General features: G+C 41.5%; 1 long non-coding RNA gene across 1 annotated transcript in view; it reads left to right on the plus strand.

Annotated features, from left to right (window-relative positions):
- The window catches only part of LOC146398651 (uncharacterized), a 398471-nt gene that overhangs the window by 105217 nt on the left and 274251 nt on the right, over nucleotides 1-19003 (plus strand). The window lies entirely within an intron of this gene.

A 19003-nucleotide genomic window follows, 5' to 3' on the forward strand; every position in this document is an offset into this window, starting at 1 on the left:
GGATCTGGGTTATTTATTAATAATGTACCCCCATACCCTACCACAAATATACACATGTATACGCAACACACACTCACAGATGCATGCAGATACAGCACTGGATATTCTGGATTGGTCAGTTTCTTCTTTTTTTTTTTTTTTCTTTTTATCAGACAGTACCTGATAGGTCAGAGCAATGCAGCCAAAACCAGCCCAACCAGGGAGGCAATTTGGCACAATAACAAGTGCAAGCTCAGTAAAGAGTGTTCTTTTAAAATTTATCTATCAATTATGGCCTTGGGTAGTTGATATAAACTCTCCACAACTTAAGGTCCTAATGAGTAAAAAAAGGTTTCATAGAATTACTCACAGTATTATCTATCTACCTATCTATTTACATTTTAATACATACCTTTAAAAAAAGTGTCTATCTAGCTTGGTACCTGCATCCAATAAAGGGGATTACTGTTTCTCTTCTCATATGGGCTAAAGACCTCCTTATAAAAATTGAAGCCTAAAATCAATTTGTGGCTATTTAAAAAACTGTAGTACTTTGAAGAATGCATCTCTCCCCCTCTGTTTGTTTCCTGGGAGAGCTAGTCTTCTTTGCAGTTACAAATGCCATCAGGATAATACATAGGTACAGCCTTTGCATTGTGGTGTTCAGATAGCTCTGGTGAATTGTTAGCTGATTTATAAGACTGTTGAAAAAAAAGGGAGATGCAAGAATATTTCTCTATCTCTGCTGGTTCAAGTTACACATTCCCATTTCAAAACTGGTGTCATTCATTCTGAACGGTCTCAAACAACCCTAAAGCAGAGGATCCATCTTTGATCTATTTAGCATGGACTATTTGCTTTCCTTATGAGTCTGATTTTTGAGTCAATGCCCTTAAAAGAATAATAATATTTTCTTCAACACTATCTTTAGACCTTTCCCAGTTAGATGCTTTCAAGTATCTTTTTCTTTCCCTTCTGGCTTCTCCCAGCTGTTGAAGCTGTCTTAGGATGCTGCCAACTTCCATGGCCCCCTTGAGAAACCATCTCATAGACGGGTTGGGATGGGGGTTGGAGGCTGGGGGTGGGCAGATAGTTTCCTCCTGAGATAAAGGTGATACGACCCACATCCATGCCTGGGTATCTTTTCCCTCACACGTAGCTGTTAATTCTGCTTTTGAAAGTCAGGTTTTAAAAGAAAGAGAAAAAAAAGAAAAGAAAAGAAAAAGAAAAGAAAAGAAATGCTCTTGCTGAAGGACTGCGGAGAAGGGAGCAGGAGTGGTTGCTCTGAGCTTTGAAACATGCACGCGTGTGTGTGACACACACACACACACACACACACACACACACACACACACGGACAAAAGGATAAGTTGAAAAAGAATGCAGCAACCCCTGCTTGTCTAACAGTCTGGTCAGCCCCACAGATGAGGAAGTGCTGCTTTGTTCCAAGCCAAAGCCTTGTTTTCTTGTTCATTGTCTTTCAGGGTAAAATCCGGGGGTGGGGGGTGGGGCATTCACCTGTCTGATGCAAAGTTAAACTGCTGGCTTTAATGTGACTGCATGGGAACTCGGGTTTATTAATGAATACAACATACCCTCTTTGATTTGAAAGCTTTCACCCCGCTGAAAAGATTCAAAAGGCATCGCTTCCTGCACCAGAGGCATTCCTTTATCCGTCTCAGTGGTTCTCCCCTACCCAGCTGCTATATCTCATTAACAAGCATTTGACCACTGCAGCAGGCCTGGGAGTGTTGACACTTGAAAGGCCCAGGCAGGCGTGGGCAGGCCATCAGCTATGGCAACAGGAAACTGCCCCGGAGACAACACTGAGAAAACAGCAGCTGCAAAAGCCAAAGTCAGAACAGACATAAAGGATTGCCTATCTCCACATCGGGCTGGGGTATCGGTGCGTGCCTGTGGGTCTGAATTCACACGTCTATTTACTCTCTTTATGGGATATAAGGTTCGCTACCGACATGGATCAGACTCTAGACTTGTTGACAACCCAGAATGATTTTTGGACTTGAAGGCTCTTGAATCCTTAGGTTTGAAAAACCTTATTCTCTTCAATAATGTGCCTTCCTATTTATACACATGAGAACATTCACCAGAGGCCTTAAACTTGATATACACACTCACTGGAAGAAGTCGTATGTACAATAAAAATGTGCCTGCCTGAATCCGTGTCCGCTTTTCATGCTACCGTATTATTTTTCAGAAACAAGTCAACCTGTAAAACTGTCCCATAAATATGTAAGATTATTCTGAGCGTCTTTGGTTTAGGAATCAAACTGTGATGGTTTCATGTAGAATATTTAAGAACAAAACAGTCATTTCAGTTGTGTAAAGACAGCTCATAAAATGAAGTGGGATATTCCACATATGTTCTTATTGATTACAGTAATTTTAAATGTCTATTTTAATCAAATTTATTTGCCATTCATTGAAATGTAGGCTATAGAGGACCATGCCCCTACATTGACTGCGAAATGTTATCACTGTATTTATCAGAGGAGCTCAAAGTACAGATGTCAATTAGAGTGTCTCAGGCAGTGGTTGGATGTCTCCAAATCTTGAGTGTCTGTGTTCAAGCTTATAAGTGTATTTTTTGAGGATAGGTAAGCAGTGGTTCAAAATCAGTTTTTCATTCATAAAGAAAATGAAGTCACTTCATGTTAAAGAAAGAAACTAAATGAAAAAAGATGCTAATGTTACAAGTGAGGTTAGTTGACTGCCACTCAAAGAATACTGAATTTTTTTGCTGTCATCCTCTGTACATTAGACTCATAATTATTATACTACCTGTACTAATACTTTTTTCTTTTCAATAATTTAGATTTATTTACATTTGTCTATCACTCATCATAAAACTACGCTGAATGATTCAGGTTGTTACTCTAAAATGGTTAATTAGATAAAATGCATGTAAACTTATTTTAAAATTGTTGCCAATTAACTCCTTTCTTGTCAGAAAATGTCTCTTGAATACACTGAATTTTCCAGTTCTACCTTCTCCACATTTTTTTTTTTTCCTTTCACTTTTCACGTTCCAGAGAAAGAGAAAAATATACCAACCACCCCTGAAAGTTTATGTTCTTGACGATACGGTAGAGATAGAAACTTCCTCCTGAGGGCCATTCAGACATTTCCATTTGGCTTGGTTTTCCATCACAGTTGTGCTGGGTCACGCTCATGTCTGATGGGCAGGAAGATGCCCAGGCTCTAGAAACAGACGCCTTGGGAGCAGCTTCCCATTCTGCCACCTAACAGCAAGGCAGACCTCGATTAAGTAACTTAAGTTTTTTTATGCCTCACTAAGACTTACTAGTCTGTTAAATAGGGGTGAATTAATAGTCCTTAGTTCATAGGGTATTGAGAGGATTATATGGGTTTGTACACACATAAGCACTTCAACAACGCCTATCACATACTGAGCCTCAGTCGCACACTGAGGACTCAATGCATGTTACCCATTAGTGTTAATATCAACACTTTCCCTACCATCTCATACTCTCCCCCTCTACACTGCTCTATGTTGCCGCAGAGTTTACTGTAGCTTATGTTGTCATATGTGTGTGTTGATTTATTTATTTTATAAAACCCTTCCCATATCTTTCCCCACTCTAAGACACACACATGTAAAATAAGCTCTGTGAAACCATGAGTGTTATGTCTTATCTGCAGTTTATTCTCTTGAGTCTAGTATAGTTTTGACATATCCTAACGACTCAATAGATTTGTTGAATCTTGAATACTGAACAAATGAATTTGTAGATCTAAGCTCAGAGGCAAAAGGAAGCGAGAATGGGTTTTAATAAATTAACTGCATAATGGTAAAATGCCTGATGTGTATAGTTCTAGGGCCAGGTCGAATACTATTTTAATGAATACCTATATTCATCTATACTATAAAATTGATGCCAGTGCCCTGGCTGAAACCTTGATAATATTGCTGCATTTTTTTTTTTTTTCCTTTTTCTAGCTGCACTTGCAGAATATGGAAGTCCCCAGGCCAGGGGTCAAATCGGAGCTGCAGCAGAGGCCTTTGTCACAATGACAGCAACAGCAGATCCTTAATCCACTGAGTAAGTCCAAGGATTGAAGCAGCATCCTCACAGAGATAATAGGTCCTTAACCTGCTGAGCCACAATGGGAACTCTATAACGTTGCTGCATTTAATTCTATTGGACTAATGATTCCGATTTCCCATCCTGTTTAACAATCATTCTAGTATTTTTCAAAGAGTAAGTGGTTTAGGTATAGGGCTCTTAGTTGAATCCTACAACATATAATATTTTAAATAAAATTGACCTGATTTTCAGACAAGATCAGGCATGTTCAGGGTGGTATGGCCGTAGACAAATTTGACCTGATTTTCAGAGTGTTGTTTGGAGTCTTTGTAAGTTAAACTTTTATTTTTGGTAAAAAATTTTTTTTCTAGTAGTTGTTTGGGGGATTCAGGGATGAAGGAAACCACAGCATGAAAATAAGACCATGTAGCATCCAATCAAGACAGGTTTGGACCATATTTTATGACAATTTCTAGAACCAGCCAAGAGCTTCTATAACAACTTTTTTTGAGCTGCACATTATGTGATTTCTGAAACTGTAGTAATTTCTACATATTTGTTCTTTTGTTACCCTTGCCTATTCTTTGTTGTTTATACTGTTATTTTGGAGGAAGTGGGAGCTTGTAACACTGTCTTCTACCTCGGAGTTTACCTTGCAGACTGTTGACTTGGGTAAATGGAGGTATCTGTGAGGAAGGAAGGAAAAGTACCTGATGCTTGAAGGACCCTGGCAATAAAGTAGGGGCTCCAGGAGCAAAGGAGACGCTTATCTCAAAGGCCTTTACGCACTGAGGCCTGAAAGCCATGCCTCAGTCCTGGCAACCGTTGGGTTGCAGTCAGACCAGGGCAGAGGTAAATTGTAGGTTATTTGGGGGCAATTTTTCAGAGTTGAAAATTTTCCAAACCACTCAAAGATATACTGTGTGAGCACCAAGCTGATGCCTCCTATCAGTCTTAGCCTCACTCAGATTCAGTGATATATACATATATAAAAGAATTCAGCAGTTCCCTGGTGGCCTAATGGTTAAGGACACAGCATTGTCCCTGCTGCGGCTGGGCTTACTATATGGCCCAGGTTCAATCTCTGGTCCAGGACCTTCTGCATGTTGCTGGCATGGCCAAAAACCAACCAAACAAAAAAGAATTCACTCCACCTTAGCATTAATTGACTTAAAAAGTGTAACTTTACTCACACATAAAAATCTCCCCCATCCCAAATGACCCACTTTGAAAAGGAGAGAATTAGTATCCATGCTAGACACAGCTCCTCTCATTTTAATCCTTACTGTCATCTGTCATGATCAGTATTTTATCCCCATTTTCTAGGTGATGGTATGAGAGGCAGAGACCAGCTTGGCTGTTTTCCTAAGGTGACACAGGTAGTACGCAAGTCCTTTGAACTCAAGCGACATATAGACCTTTCAATTAAATTTTCCTTCTCTTCCACCCCGTTGTCTGGAGAACATCTAAAATTGCATTAAATACTACAAAGAAGTGGACTTCATTCTGAGATGTTAGATTTCAGAGAGGCCTTTTCAAAATGTTCCAAAGATGCCAGTTCCTGTGAGAAACTGTGTGACAATTAAGACCTTCACCTTCGGGTGGCAGCTGAGGAATGTATTAGAAACAGGACCCAAAGTGGTGTTACGTCACTTCTATAAAAAACACAGGAAGGAGAGGAGGAAAGAGTGGGCAGTGAGAGAAACCAAAAAAAAACCTGAGTTGCTCTGGGTTCGCAGGCACATTGGGATCTGAAGAATGTGAGGTCTGCGTGGGATATCAAAGCACTGTGCTCATAGGCTCCTAATTGGTCTTCCTTCTGCCCTGTGCGCCCTGCAGTCTATTTCTGGCCGCTGCCTTCCTTGTTCTGTTAAGTCAATTATGTCATTTCTCATGCAGACTCTGCAACAGCTTCGCCCTCTAAATTGGAGTAAAAGACAAAATCCTCCTTGCCACCCTCTTCCCATTTCTTTTTTCTTTTCTTTCTTTTCTTTTTTCTTTTTCCTTTGGTTTTTAGGGCCACACCTGTGGCATATGGAAGTTGCCAGGCTAGGGGTCCAATCAGAGCTACAGCTGCCAGCCTACACCACAGCCACAGCAATTCAAGATCCCAGCCGCATCTGCAACCTACTTGACACCATAGCTCATGGCAATGCTGGATTCCTGACCTACTGAGTGAGGCCAGGGATCGAACCCACATCCTCATGGATCCTAGTTGGATTTGTTTCTGCTGCGCCACAATGGGAGCTCCTCCCCTCCTGTTTCTTTCACTGCATTTCTTCTCCCACTCCTCACCCCAGTGCTCAGGGTACTCCAGCCACACTCACCTCACTACTCCTGAGAAGTACCAGGCACACTTCCCCCTCACTGCCAGTGCATGTGCTCTTCCCTCTACCTGGAAAACTCTCCCCCCCAACCCCATGGACCCCCCCCATTCCTCAGAGTCCATGCTTTCATCCCTTTTATGTCTCCTTCTGTGGCCACGCAATGTAAAATGTCCCCTACAGTCAACCTTCATCTCCTCCTTACCTTTTTTTCTTTTATTTCTTCCTCCCTCCCTTCCTCCTTTCCTTCCTTCCTTCCTCCCTCTCTTCCTTCCCTCCCTCCTTCCCTCCTTCCCTCCTTACTTCCTTTCATGGCCACACCCATGGCATATAGAAGTTCCCTGGCCAGGGATTGCATCTGAGCTGCAGCTACAACCTATACCACAGCTGAGGCCACGTGGGATCCTTTAACCCACTGAGCCAGGCTGGGGATTGAACGTCTGTCCTCCGCAGTGACTTGAGCCACTGCAGACGGATTCTTAACCCACTGTGCCACAGCAGGAACTCCCCCCTTCTTTACGTTTATTCACTTCTTAGTGGCCTTATCATGACAAACAATATATTTTACTTTCCTTTTTAATTTGTTCCCTGTCTTCCCCTGTAGAAATCTAGCTTTTTGAGAATTGAGTTTTTGTTGGTACCGCTGCCTGCTGTATCCTTGGCTTCTGGAGTAGGACCTGGCACAAAGTAAATGCCTAAAAAAAGTTTGTTAATTATTAAAATGGTAGTTGCCTAATATGTGGTAGATTGGTTGCAAAAGTGGCCCCAAGTAATGACCTCCCTATATCTATGCCCTTTGCATCTTTGTGTCACACAAAGATTTGGGATTTGGGGTTTACTTCTCAACCCTTTGAATTTCAGCTGTATTTGCTTTGGCCAATAGATTGAGATATATATGACATTGGCCCAGTTCCTAGTCTAGTCCTCAAGAGGCCATGTATTTCCCTGAAATTCTCTGGAAACTCTGCTTCACTATGATGACAAGACAAGGCAAGTCAGGAGGATGAGAAAAAGGTAAAATAAATGAGTTATTCTAGCTGAGACCATCCCGGACAGCCCAGCCCCAGGTGAACCACCACTGCCACAAATGCATAACCAAGCCTGGCTAAGATCAGCTAAGCTTGACGTAAAATAGCTAAACTGCAGTCAACCCATAAAAAAAAAAAGATTATTATATACCACTGAGAATGTGCGGTAGCTTGTTACACACCATTCTTGTAATAGCAGCTAGTTGATATATAAGATCACTCAGCTAGTGAATAGCAAGGGTTTGAATCCACATTCTCTCTCCAGAGTCCATACTCTTAACCACAACATAAATCCTACCCCTAGAGCATTCACATTGTGGTAGAAAAAAAAAACCTAATCAAATGAAATATATTGTGACAACTGACATAATACAAGCATTATTTGGTAGTACCAAGAGAAGAAAGGAATTGCTTTGTCTGGAGGGGAGAAGGCAAAAAACAGTAGATGATCAAAGAGACTGTCTTAGAGCCGTTATCATCAGAGATGAGTTTAGGGGAGCTATTCAGGTACACAGGGAGGAAAAGGACTTTTGGGAAGAGATAATAGCAAAACATGCAACAGTCTGTTTGGAGAAAGTTATAAGGCTCGGTGCTGTTGAAGCATAAAGGGGGAAAGTTAGGAAACATCAGCCTTGAGTTGACTGCATGTTATGCTGAGGAGTTTAAATTTTATCCTGTGGGAAAGAGAGAATCACTAAAAGTTTTTGAGCTGGGAAATGCTGTGATGAAGTTCACATTTGGAAAGATGAGTCTTTGCAAAGACGAAAAATATGGAAAATGCATTTGGAGGTGGCTATGATTGGAAGGGGTAGAACCTTCAGAGACTATTATAATGTAAAGTTCGGAAAATACAGCATGATAGGAAAAGCAGTGAAGATGAAGACAAGAGGACACGACTTATTTGGGGGAGAGTAGAGGAAGAAAGGCTTTCTGAGGCAGTGGTATTTGAATAGGGCTTTTTCAAATGTTTTTATTATGGGCGTTCCTGTCATGGCGCAGTGGTTAACGAATCCAAACCATGAGGTTGCAGGTTCAGTCCCTGGCCTTGCTCAGTGGGTTATGGATCTGGTGTTGCTGTGAGCAGTGGTGTAGGTCGAAGACTGGCTTGGATCCTGCGTTGCTGTGGCTCTGGCGTAGGCCGGTGGCTACAGCTCCGATTCGACCCCTAGTCTGGGAACCTCCATATGCCACAGGTGTGGCCCTAGAAAAAGCAAAAAGACAAAAAACAAAAACAAAAAACAAACAAAAAAGAGCTAAAAAAATGTTGTATTATGAAAATACACACAAAAATAGAATAACATGAACCTCTATATATCCATTGCCCAATTGCCCAAGTTCATTAATTATCATCAATATTTTGCCACACTTGCTTTACCTATTTTTTCTGATTAAAAAATGTGTTTAATCTTAAAACTTATACTACTTTGTTGAATAGTAACTTTTCATACATTATTATTAATTTTTTTAGGGCTGCACTTGCACCACATGGAAAGGCTAGGGGTCGAATGGGAGCGGCAGCTGCTGGCCGACACCACAGCCGTAGCAACATGGGATTGGAACTGCATCTGGAAACTACACCACAGTTTACAGCAATGCTGGATCCTTAACCCATCGAATGGGTAGACTTAGGAGAAACAAAGATGAGCATATTCCAGGCTGAAGAAACGGCACATAGATTGAAACTTTCTTTGCTATCTTTGGAATTTTCCTATTCTAAAAAATAAAGTTGGTTAAAAAAATATTTTTCAAAAATGACACAGATGAGGCTGCAAAAGCAAGGAATTACAGATTATTCTAGGAAAGGAATACAACCTGTTTGTAGGTAGATGGATTCATCGGATCCTTAGAACCTAAGGTCGATGACTACTGGGAAATAAAGAAGGATAGAGAGAATCATAAAGTCCTGGCATGTTAGAGCAGAAAAAGATCAGGTTGATCTGAAGGCATAGTGTGCAAAGGCTGGAAAGCCAGGCTAAGGGGTTTAGGAATGTACCCATCCTTTGGAATCACTGCTAATTTTGGAACAGCTGGGAGCAAGAATTTTTAAGAGTCTGGGAGTAAGGAAATTAGATGGGAAGGAGCATAAAACATGAGTTTGAAGCATCTTGACACAGAAGAAGTTACAGGAAATGGCATAGGATTCCTTTGACAGGATGACTTTGCAATACTGCGCTTTCTTTTTTCTTTTTTTTCTTTCTTTCTTTCTTTCTTTTCTTTCTTTTTTTTTTTTTTTGTCTTTTTCTAGGGCCATATCTGTGGCATATGGAGATTCCCAGGCTAGGGGTCCAATCAGAGCTGCAGCCGCTGGCCTATGCCAGAGCCACAGCAATGCGGGATCTGAGCCGTGTCTACGACCCACGCCACAGCTCACGGCAGCGTCGGATCCTTAACCCACGGAGCGAGGCCAGGAATCAAACAAGCAACCTCATGGTTCCTGGTTGGATTCCTTAGCCACTGAGCCACTACTGGAACTCCTTTACTGGCTTTCTTTAACAGGAATGATGATGCCAGAGGTTGACTGGTCTGTTTGAGAAAGAGGCGCAGAGGACCTGCTTTATTGTTTGTTGAGGCTCCGGTTCTAGAAGGACTCTCAAATAGACATGTAGCACTGAAATGGAGCTGTGTCTAGAGGGCTGAAAGACGTGGCCAGGCTGGCGGAGTAATCCGGGAGACATTCATGTTAACAGGGTATTTTGATGCGACAGAAATGGGCATTACAGTTATTATAAAAGGAGGAAGGGGAGGAGGCAAGCTGGAGAAGGCAACCATGTAATTTATCTGGGGAAACGAGGTACTTTTGAGAGTGGAAGGCATCAGTCTGCCTAATGATGACTAGTCAGGCCACCCCAGTTTGCTCTTAAGTCACCCGAATGTGTGTGGACACCTGAGAGAGGGACGGGCAGACAGCGGGAGCTCTCTGGGTGGGTGGTTGACAAGAGGAAACTCGCCAAGAGCTAAGGGGAAAGGCACTGGAGTAGGGAGGGGTTGACTACAGAGGCCGCTGGGAGGGTGGAGATCTGGGTAGATAGATTAGATCTGAGTCTAATGAAGCGGGTTAAAAAGCTTGCATGAGGGAGGATGGGTCCTAATGAAAGCAGACATCACTACAGCTACAGCATATTTAAAAGGTCCTACCCAGGAGTTCCCATGGCTCATCCATTTCAAATATAACAGTTTGGGTCCAAAAAAACCACCCCAAATGCCCACGCATCCCACTCCCTCCCCCTTCCTCCTTGTGAACCCCAAGTCTGCTTGCTCTTCTTGGCCATGATCTCTTTCTGTTGTTTGTTTGTTTGTTTTAGATTGGATCATCTGCTCCATATTTTAGATTCCACAAATAAGTGATATTTTATGGTATTTGTCTTTTTTTTTTTTTTTTTTTTCTGGTTTACTTCACTCAGTATGAGATTCTCTAGATTCTCTAATGGCATTGGTTTTTTTTTTGTTTTTTGGGTTTTTTTTTTTGCCTTTTCTAGGGGCTCTCCTGCAGCATATGGAGGTTCCCAGGCTAGGGGTCTGATCAGAGCTGTAGCCACTGGCCTACGACCACAGCCTCAGCCACGCTGGTTCCTACTCGGATTCGTTAACCACTGAGCCACCACGGGAACTCCTAGTTTGTCTTTTTTTATGGCTAACATTCCATTGCATATATGTACCACACCTTCTTAATCCATTCATCTGTTGATGGACATTTAGGTTGTTTCCATGTCTTGGCTATTGTGAATAGTGCTGCTATGAACATAGGGGTGCATATATCTCTTTCAATGAAAGTTTTGTCCAGACATATGCCCAGCAGTGGAATTGCTGGATCATATGGTAGCTCTATATTTAGTTTCCTGACATATCTCCATACTGTTTTCCATAGCGGTTTTACCAATTTGCATTCCTACCAACAATGGAAGAGGGTACCTTTTTCTCCATACCCTCTCCAGCATTTGTTATTTGTTGAGTTGTTAATGATGGCCATTGTGACTGGGGTGAAGTGGTACCTCATTGTAGTTTTGATTTGCATTTCTCTAATAATTAGTGATATTGAGCATTTTTTCATATGTCTCTTGGTCATCTGTATGTCTTCTTTGGAGAAATGTCTATTTAGGTCTTCTGCCCACTTTTCAATTGGGTGGTTTGTTTTTTTTTTTTTGCTGTTGAGTTGCATGAGTTTGTATATTTTAGGGATTAGTCCCTTGTCTGTTGCATCATTGGCAAAGATTTTCTCCCATTCTGTGGGTTGTCTTTTTGTTTTTTTAATGGTTTTCTTTGCTGTGCAGAAGCTTTTGAGTTTGATTAGGTCCCACTGGTTTATTTGTGTCTTTGTGTTCATTATTCTAGCCGGTGGATCAAACAAGATGACTTATGTCAAAGGGGGGTTAGGCATCCGGCCTTGTCAGTGCTGTGGTGCGATTTTGATCCTGGCCCTGGAACTTCTGCAAGCTGTGGGTGTGGCAAAATAGATAGATAGATAGATAGATAGATAGATAGATAGATAGATAAAGCTTCTACTCACAAACTAGTATCTGCTTTTGAGGGGTTAAATCTGGCTCTTCCTCAACTCTTTGCCACCTAAATTTGTTTCCTGTTAGCAAGTACTTTCTATTCTAAACACCCCTAGACGCCTCCTCAGCACGTCCCAGGACAGTCTCCCAGCTCCAAACGGAATGCGGATGAGTGGCTGCCTGTTTCCATTTCATGCTTTAGATTTCCAGGTGCAGGTTTCGTAGCTTCTCATCATTACTGAAATTGGAAAAGATTGTCAAAGCTTTCAGCATGTCAAACTCTGTGATTTTGGATAAAAATGGATCTTGCAGTCTGTTGTGTGCCGATACTATTTCCTGTGCAGAGAAAATTATCATAATAAAGCAAAACAAAACACCTATTCTGTGGGAAATGGCTTCTAAAGGTCATTGGGGTGGGGCGGAGGAGTTTGAATTGGGAAGGTGAAATTTCTTTAAGTGTAAATCATCATGAAAATATTAATTCTTTTTTTATCATTTATTTCTATGTATATTTTTTTTCTACTGTACAGCATGGTGACCCAGTTACACACACATGTATACATTCTTTTTTCTCACATTATGTGTTTCACCATAAGTGACTAGACAGAGTTCCCGGTGTTACACAGCAGGATCCCATTGCCGATCCATCCCAAAGGCAACATTCTGCATCTATTTACCCCAAGTTCCCAGTCCCTCCCACTCCCTCCCCTTCCCCCTTGGCAACCACAAGTCTATTCTCCAAGTCCATGATATGAAAATATTAATTCTTACGTTGGCATTTTTCTTGGATGGAGGGGTGTCAGGGTACACGTGCCCAGTGCCTAAGGACGGGACACTGTATTGTTTGCGTGGGAGCTTTTAAACCAGAGCTGCTTCTCAGGCTAGGGTCAACTTGACCCTGGAGGGATCATTTTTGACTCAGGTGGTAAATCACCAGGCTAGAGATGGTTCTGAAAGGCTGCAGGAAATTTTCTTCGAGGCGCCCATATAGTTCTACTTCTTGCCATTTGTCCTGGTTGGGTAATGAATCCCAATCACTCAGACAAAATAGTCATTTTCTATTTTTTTCCCGTTCTTTGCTCAGTTCTTCTAATCGCTTTGTACTAGTTTATGTCTGTTATGAATCTATTGAACCAAATTTGCAAAATTGATAAATACGCTTGCCTATCAAGAAAGCGCTGGCCAATGTGGGCTTGTGTATGTGGAAAGAAAAGGTGCAGGTGGATGGTAGTTTATGATGTTCATAATGTAGCAGAGATTTGTTGGAGGAGGGGTGTGGATACCTTTCTAAGTAAAAAATACTACAAAATGACTTTTTGTAAACAGTACTATATTCTCCAAGGCATCTAAAAACCAAGAGAATGCCAAAGAAGCTCTCAGAGTAGATTGAAGTAAGTTCTCATTATCCCATGCGATTGTAAATCACCTGAGCACAGGTGGATTGAGTTGGGTTCAGACCTTACAGCACATATAGTCACCTGTCAGGTGAGGAAGTGGAGGCCTAGGGAAAAATGGAACTCTCCTGTGCCCACACACTCTTGGTGGCCAAGTCAGGCCCAGGACCCAGTCGCTGACATCCCAGCCCCATGCTTTCCCCTCTGTGGGACCGGCATGACACGGGTCTCCTGATCAGAAAACCAGAGCCCTTCAGAGAGTAGCTGTCTGCCACTCCGGGTGATATGTGAGCCAGCTGCACAGCATATGCTTTGTATTCCTTTGAGAACATTTCAGAAGCTCAACTGCTTGTAGACGCAGGGCACATTTTTGGATGCACGGGTCATTCCGAAATGGCAGAGATGGGCTTCAGGGTCACAGACCTGGCTTCAACACCTGCAATTTGTACAGGTGACAAGTGGATCTTTGATGAAAGGTAGACATTTATGGGAAAGGAAGAATGTAAATTGTTTAGCGTACAAATATTTACTTGAATCGTCTTTCTTTAGCAAGGGGACTATTTTGAGCAGGCTCACGAGCTCCCATGGCGTGAATTCCTGGTAGTCTGATCAGTCGTGTCTTGCTGCTTTCAAAATACTGTCCAATAAGGGCATAGATATGGCATTGTGCCCCACACATGCTGCTTACTTGTCACACTCTCCTGTGGCCATGCTTCCAAGCCTCAAATCAGGACACACAATCTGACCACCCTGAATGTGCTGATGTGGCCTATCAAAATGAGTAGTTATGCTGTCTGGAAAACTGCAGTGGATAATCACCTTGCCTGTATGTTAAAGAGAAGTTCATGAGGGGAACTTGAATGACTTGAGAGGAAATTCGGCGAAAAGACGGTCTTCTTCTTTTGGTTTTTCTAGGGCCACACCCGGGGCATATGGAAGTTCCCAGGCTAGGGGTTGAATCGGAGCTGCAATTGCCAGTCTATATACCACAGCCGTAGCAACACAGGGTGCGAGCCCTGTCTGCAACCTACACCACAGCTCATGGCAACGCTGGATCCTTAACCACTGAGCAAGGCCAGGAATTAAACCCAGACTTTCAAAAAGCGATAAACTCCAATTTTGCTTCTATTCACAGATAGAGATGACATCTAGAAGAGACCTCTACTGTGAGTCTAGAGTTTTCCTAAGAGTCATTTCGACTGTGATAATGCAGAAATTTTAAGGGTATAATTTATGCTCAAATTGTGCAGTAATAAATGTCAGGACTATGGTGGGTCAATCTCCAGTTGACTATGACACCAGAGATGTTCGTAACTCTATTGTGTGAAATAAATCACAAGAGTGAATATTTAGCTCTGAAATAATATTTGGATCTGTTTTCCCTCTTTGGGTTCTACTGGGTAGAACAAAGTTTACTGTCATGATCCACAGAGAAATATATCAGGTCCCTTTTTCCCCTTGGTGCTATGGTCATATGAGTTTCAGGAAGGGAATTTTTAATTTGTGGTCATTGTCAGGGTGCTGTTTTCCATGGCACGATGTTGCATCGCTTTATAAAACATCAAAATGCGCTAGCATACTCTGGGATGTGCCCTACAGAGCAGATCTTAACGTCTTCTTCCTTAGGATGAATTCCTGAAGGAAAATTCTTGATCATTCCATGGAGCCGAAGCAATGATTCTCCACTCTTTGCAAAGGATATGAGGATGACCCAACGGTTGCTAATGAGGTGTGATCATAATTTCCCTGAGGATTTCTCAGGCACGTGGAGATGGACAAGGGCACTTCAGAAATACATTCTGACGCCTCCTTACTCTCTTCTTAACTGCAATCTGTGACTAGAATCAAAGGTCTCACCCCCACCCTTTCTATTTTATAGTCTATGGAAACAGGGTCATTAACAATTCGCTAGAGCAATTTAATGTAATATGATTAACTCCCAGAAGAGGAGGAATCTTGACCTGAAATCATATACTCGAACAGAAATAGGGTGAACCTTTCAATGAGATCTTGTTGAAAAGGCAACGTACTCTCCGAGTTGAAATAGTTGGGCAATTAGAAGCAGATTATTTGGATTCTGTATCATTACCTCTTGGTCCTCAGGCCCATTGTTTAACCTCCTCATACCCCAATCCCTGATCTACAATCCGGGGAATAACAAGATCCTCTCATAGGACGATTGTCAGGATTAAATGATACAGGGTATTTAGTTCTAAGCACATTTTCATTAGTACCTGGACTTGGGAAAAATTCAGTTACTGTTAGCAGCAGTGTTATTAGCTCTACTAGAACCAGTGCAACTGCCACTATGAAATTATCCACTAGATGGTTATTTGCATAAACCGTGGAAAGTGCCCAACCATTTATTCACTCAACAACCATTTACTAAAAACATCTGTATCGGACTGCGAGCTAGAGACAAGAAATGAAAGGCACACAAATATATGTGGAAGTATATATACACATATACACATAATGTATTAAATATATAGAAATTATGAAAGTACGTATTAAGTATACATTTCCTATGCCTGACTTAGAAGGGCTGATTTTATCTTACTTTTAGTCACATAGCAAAATAAGCTTTGGGTATAAGGCGTTAGATGGATAGGACCATGACCAGATGTCCCATTTTTCAAAAATTCATCCCTTGATCCAATGTTAAGGAGTCAAACTCCAAATCAGTAGGGTCATCATCAGGTAAGGACGGGGATTTTGACTTTATTGTTGGAGCCAAACCAGGGCGGACCATAAAGAGAGTGAACTCAATTTGGTTTCGGTTTTGTTGCAGCTGGATTACTATCATCTAGGAGCCATTTAGCAAACAGACGAGAGACACATGGCTTTATTTATGGCCGTCTGTAGGGAAGGAATGCAGTCGATTGCCCCATCTCTTCCGCAGTAGTTTAGCTACAGAATTATCTCTATCAGGTGGAGGATGCATTAGGCAAACATAGGCTCGTTCTGGAATGCAGGCAAATTGATCTCTAAACGGGTGGCGCTGGTTACTCAGGCAATGCGGTTTCACCTGGAGAGAGACAGGTTTACAAGGAGGGAAATTTAGTACAAGCAATTAAAAAAAAAAAAAAAAAAAAAAAAGCCTCTTGAAATAAACATCATGACCAGCAACTCCTACTTTTATTTTAAAAATGTATGTTTTCTATTGTCCTGCCAATTCAGAGACTGAGTTAAAATCATCCTCGAGATTTAGGCCACTGATACTTCCGACCATGTGCGGGTACAGCCCGGACTGTTTCCACGGCACTGACCTGATGCTATCACACTTAGACCCTCACTCCGAAATAAACATTCCCGACCTCTCAAACAGATAGTGCTCAGAGCTTTCCCCTGGGTCCTCTTCTGAATTAAATCAATTAGGAGAAGCCCATATGCTCACCATATGTATGTCAACTTGCCAGGGACTCTTAAAAGGGAAGGAGAAAGACATTAAAAAAAAAAATCACAAATCACTTGAAAACACACAAACTGAAAAAGAATTAACCAACCAGTCAGATCTCTGTTTATATAATTCCAAAGTTGATGAAAATTAGACAAGCAAACGTACCTCCTGATTATCAGTATATGCGACACTTCCATTTTGGTTGCTCTTGTTGTTCTCATATATAATTAATTTCTCCAGCACTGTAGGGAATCAATCACTCTTTGTCACTTTTCTTCACCTGCTCATTCATTGGGAAAAAGTAAAACGGTTGCCAGGCCAGTGGCAGCAGAATCAAACCAACCAACAACAGCAGCAATGATGACAAATTCGTGGTGGTCACGTGTCAGGAACTGTAAAAAATTGTGTATATATATATAATTTTTAACATATTTCTTTAGTTCTCATAATCAATTAGTCAACTTAGGGGGTAAATTCTCTTCTTATCACCATTTTCCAGAGGAGGAAACAGGGGCATGGAGAGGTTAAGCAACTCGTCCAAGTTGCCAGCTAGTAGATAGTGGATTCAGGCTTTGTGTTCAGTTAGTCTGGCTTCAATCTGTGCTTTTGATGAGGACATATATCCATCTGTCTTCTAAGATCTGACCACTGATGTGTAGTCAATGGGGTATAACTAGTTAATTATTGTTTTTACCAGTCTAGCTGGAGTCCCTCTGTGGATTTCTAAAGATACAAACTCCCCCCTACCCCCGCCTTTATATTCTTTCTAGCCTGAATATAGTCCCTTTTATGTTAAATTTAGTTTCTTCATTTTCAAGTAACGAAGGAAATCAACAAATACTTATTTAAATTGCATTAATAATAGTTTCTTCACTTTCCTCTTTTGCTTCCAGTTTTGTGATTGTTCAGGATGCTGTCCATGACTTTGACTTTGAATCTCCCATCTTTTTCCTGCTCCCTCAAAAGTTTTTGTTTGTTGAAAGTCCCTGCAACTCAGCACAGCTCCATCTTTGAGCAGCTCTTCCTCATGAAATCCAGTTGAAGGTTATCTTACTCTTTTTTTAGGCGGGCCATTATCTTCCCTTTCAGTCTCTTTCTTCAGAGATCCATGATGACTTTTTGTATCTAAAATTTAACTTGTTCATTTTTATACAACATCTCCAAAAGAACTTCGATGTACCGTTTGCATCTTGAATGAGACATTTTTGTCTAAGTTGTATATACAGATATAGAAGAACCTTGGGAGAGAGGAATGTAACTGTATTTCCTGCTGATGTTGGGGCAAAACCATATATAGAGAACCAGGTCCCATATCTTTGTATTTTGTGTGCACAGTTTCTTGAGTTAAAGATGAGAAAAACAGTCACCATGAAAATTCTGGAAATGCTTATAGGAAACTAGAATGAGGACAATGATAGAAATCCTAGGCAAGGAAATTCTGACAGTTCAGATAAAGAACAGGGAACAGCTGTATGATGAAGGATTTACAGGAAGAAATGCTAAACCATTTTGGGGAAAAGAGTCACATATTTTAGGGAGAGAGCCACTCATATTTGACGAGGACACAGATTCAAAGAAAAACTAATAAAAGGAACAGGAGTATCCCATTGCATCTTATCTCTTGCTAGCACAGGAAGTAAACAGACAAAATGAAATTAACCCTTGGGACCTAAGACCCTGGTGGGTTTCTTGGAACCTCGCAAGAAGGGTGGACCATATGGTCAGACTGCCTCTGCGTGAATACAGGCTCAGATGAGATTTCAAGGATTATAAATCCTCCTGCTTTATCTCATAATTTAATCACCAGCTGGCACTGGGAAGTATAACATTGCACAATTAAGTGCCTATAGGGTTTTCTTTTCTTTTCTTTCTTTCTTTCTTTCTTTTTTTTTTTTTAAATTTCCTCCTCAGTAGCATCCGGCTTTGGTCCCTGGAAAACAGAATGTGGCACTCCCCCAGGGTGCTCATTAATCTGCCTCAGTAGGGCAGTCTTCCCACACGGGAGCCCATCCATAATGGCCTGTTGTCGTGATCTGTCACACCATATGGGGGGAGACGAAACAAGATTGAGCAACACAGGGACAGACATAACTGGAAATCCTGGCAAAAACGGAAAAGAAGGAAGGAAGCTTTACATATCATCTGTCCACAGAGCTGAGCAGAGGTCAAGTAGTTAATTACATGCCCATTGTTGGTCTTAGAGTCTGTCATGCAGACTGGGAGGGGAAAGAGAAGCAGCAGGGAGAGTCAATCAGTGTTTCTGGAGAGTTTCCAAATTAAATCTCCTTACTGGGGTATCTTTCAGGGGCCAGTTG

Source organism: Sus scrofa, chromosome 11, assembly GCF_054392235.1.
Source record: "Sus scrofa isolate SSC_HxYL_T2T_F1_AM1 chromosome 11, Sscrofa_HxYL_maternal_Yorkshire_Landrace_v2.0, whole genome shotgun sequence".
NCBI lineage: Eukaryota > Metazoa > Chordata > Mammalia > Artiodactyla > Suidae > Sus > Sus scrofa.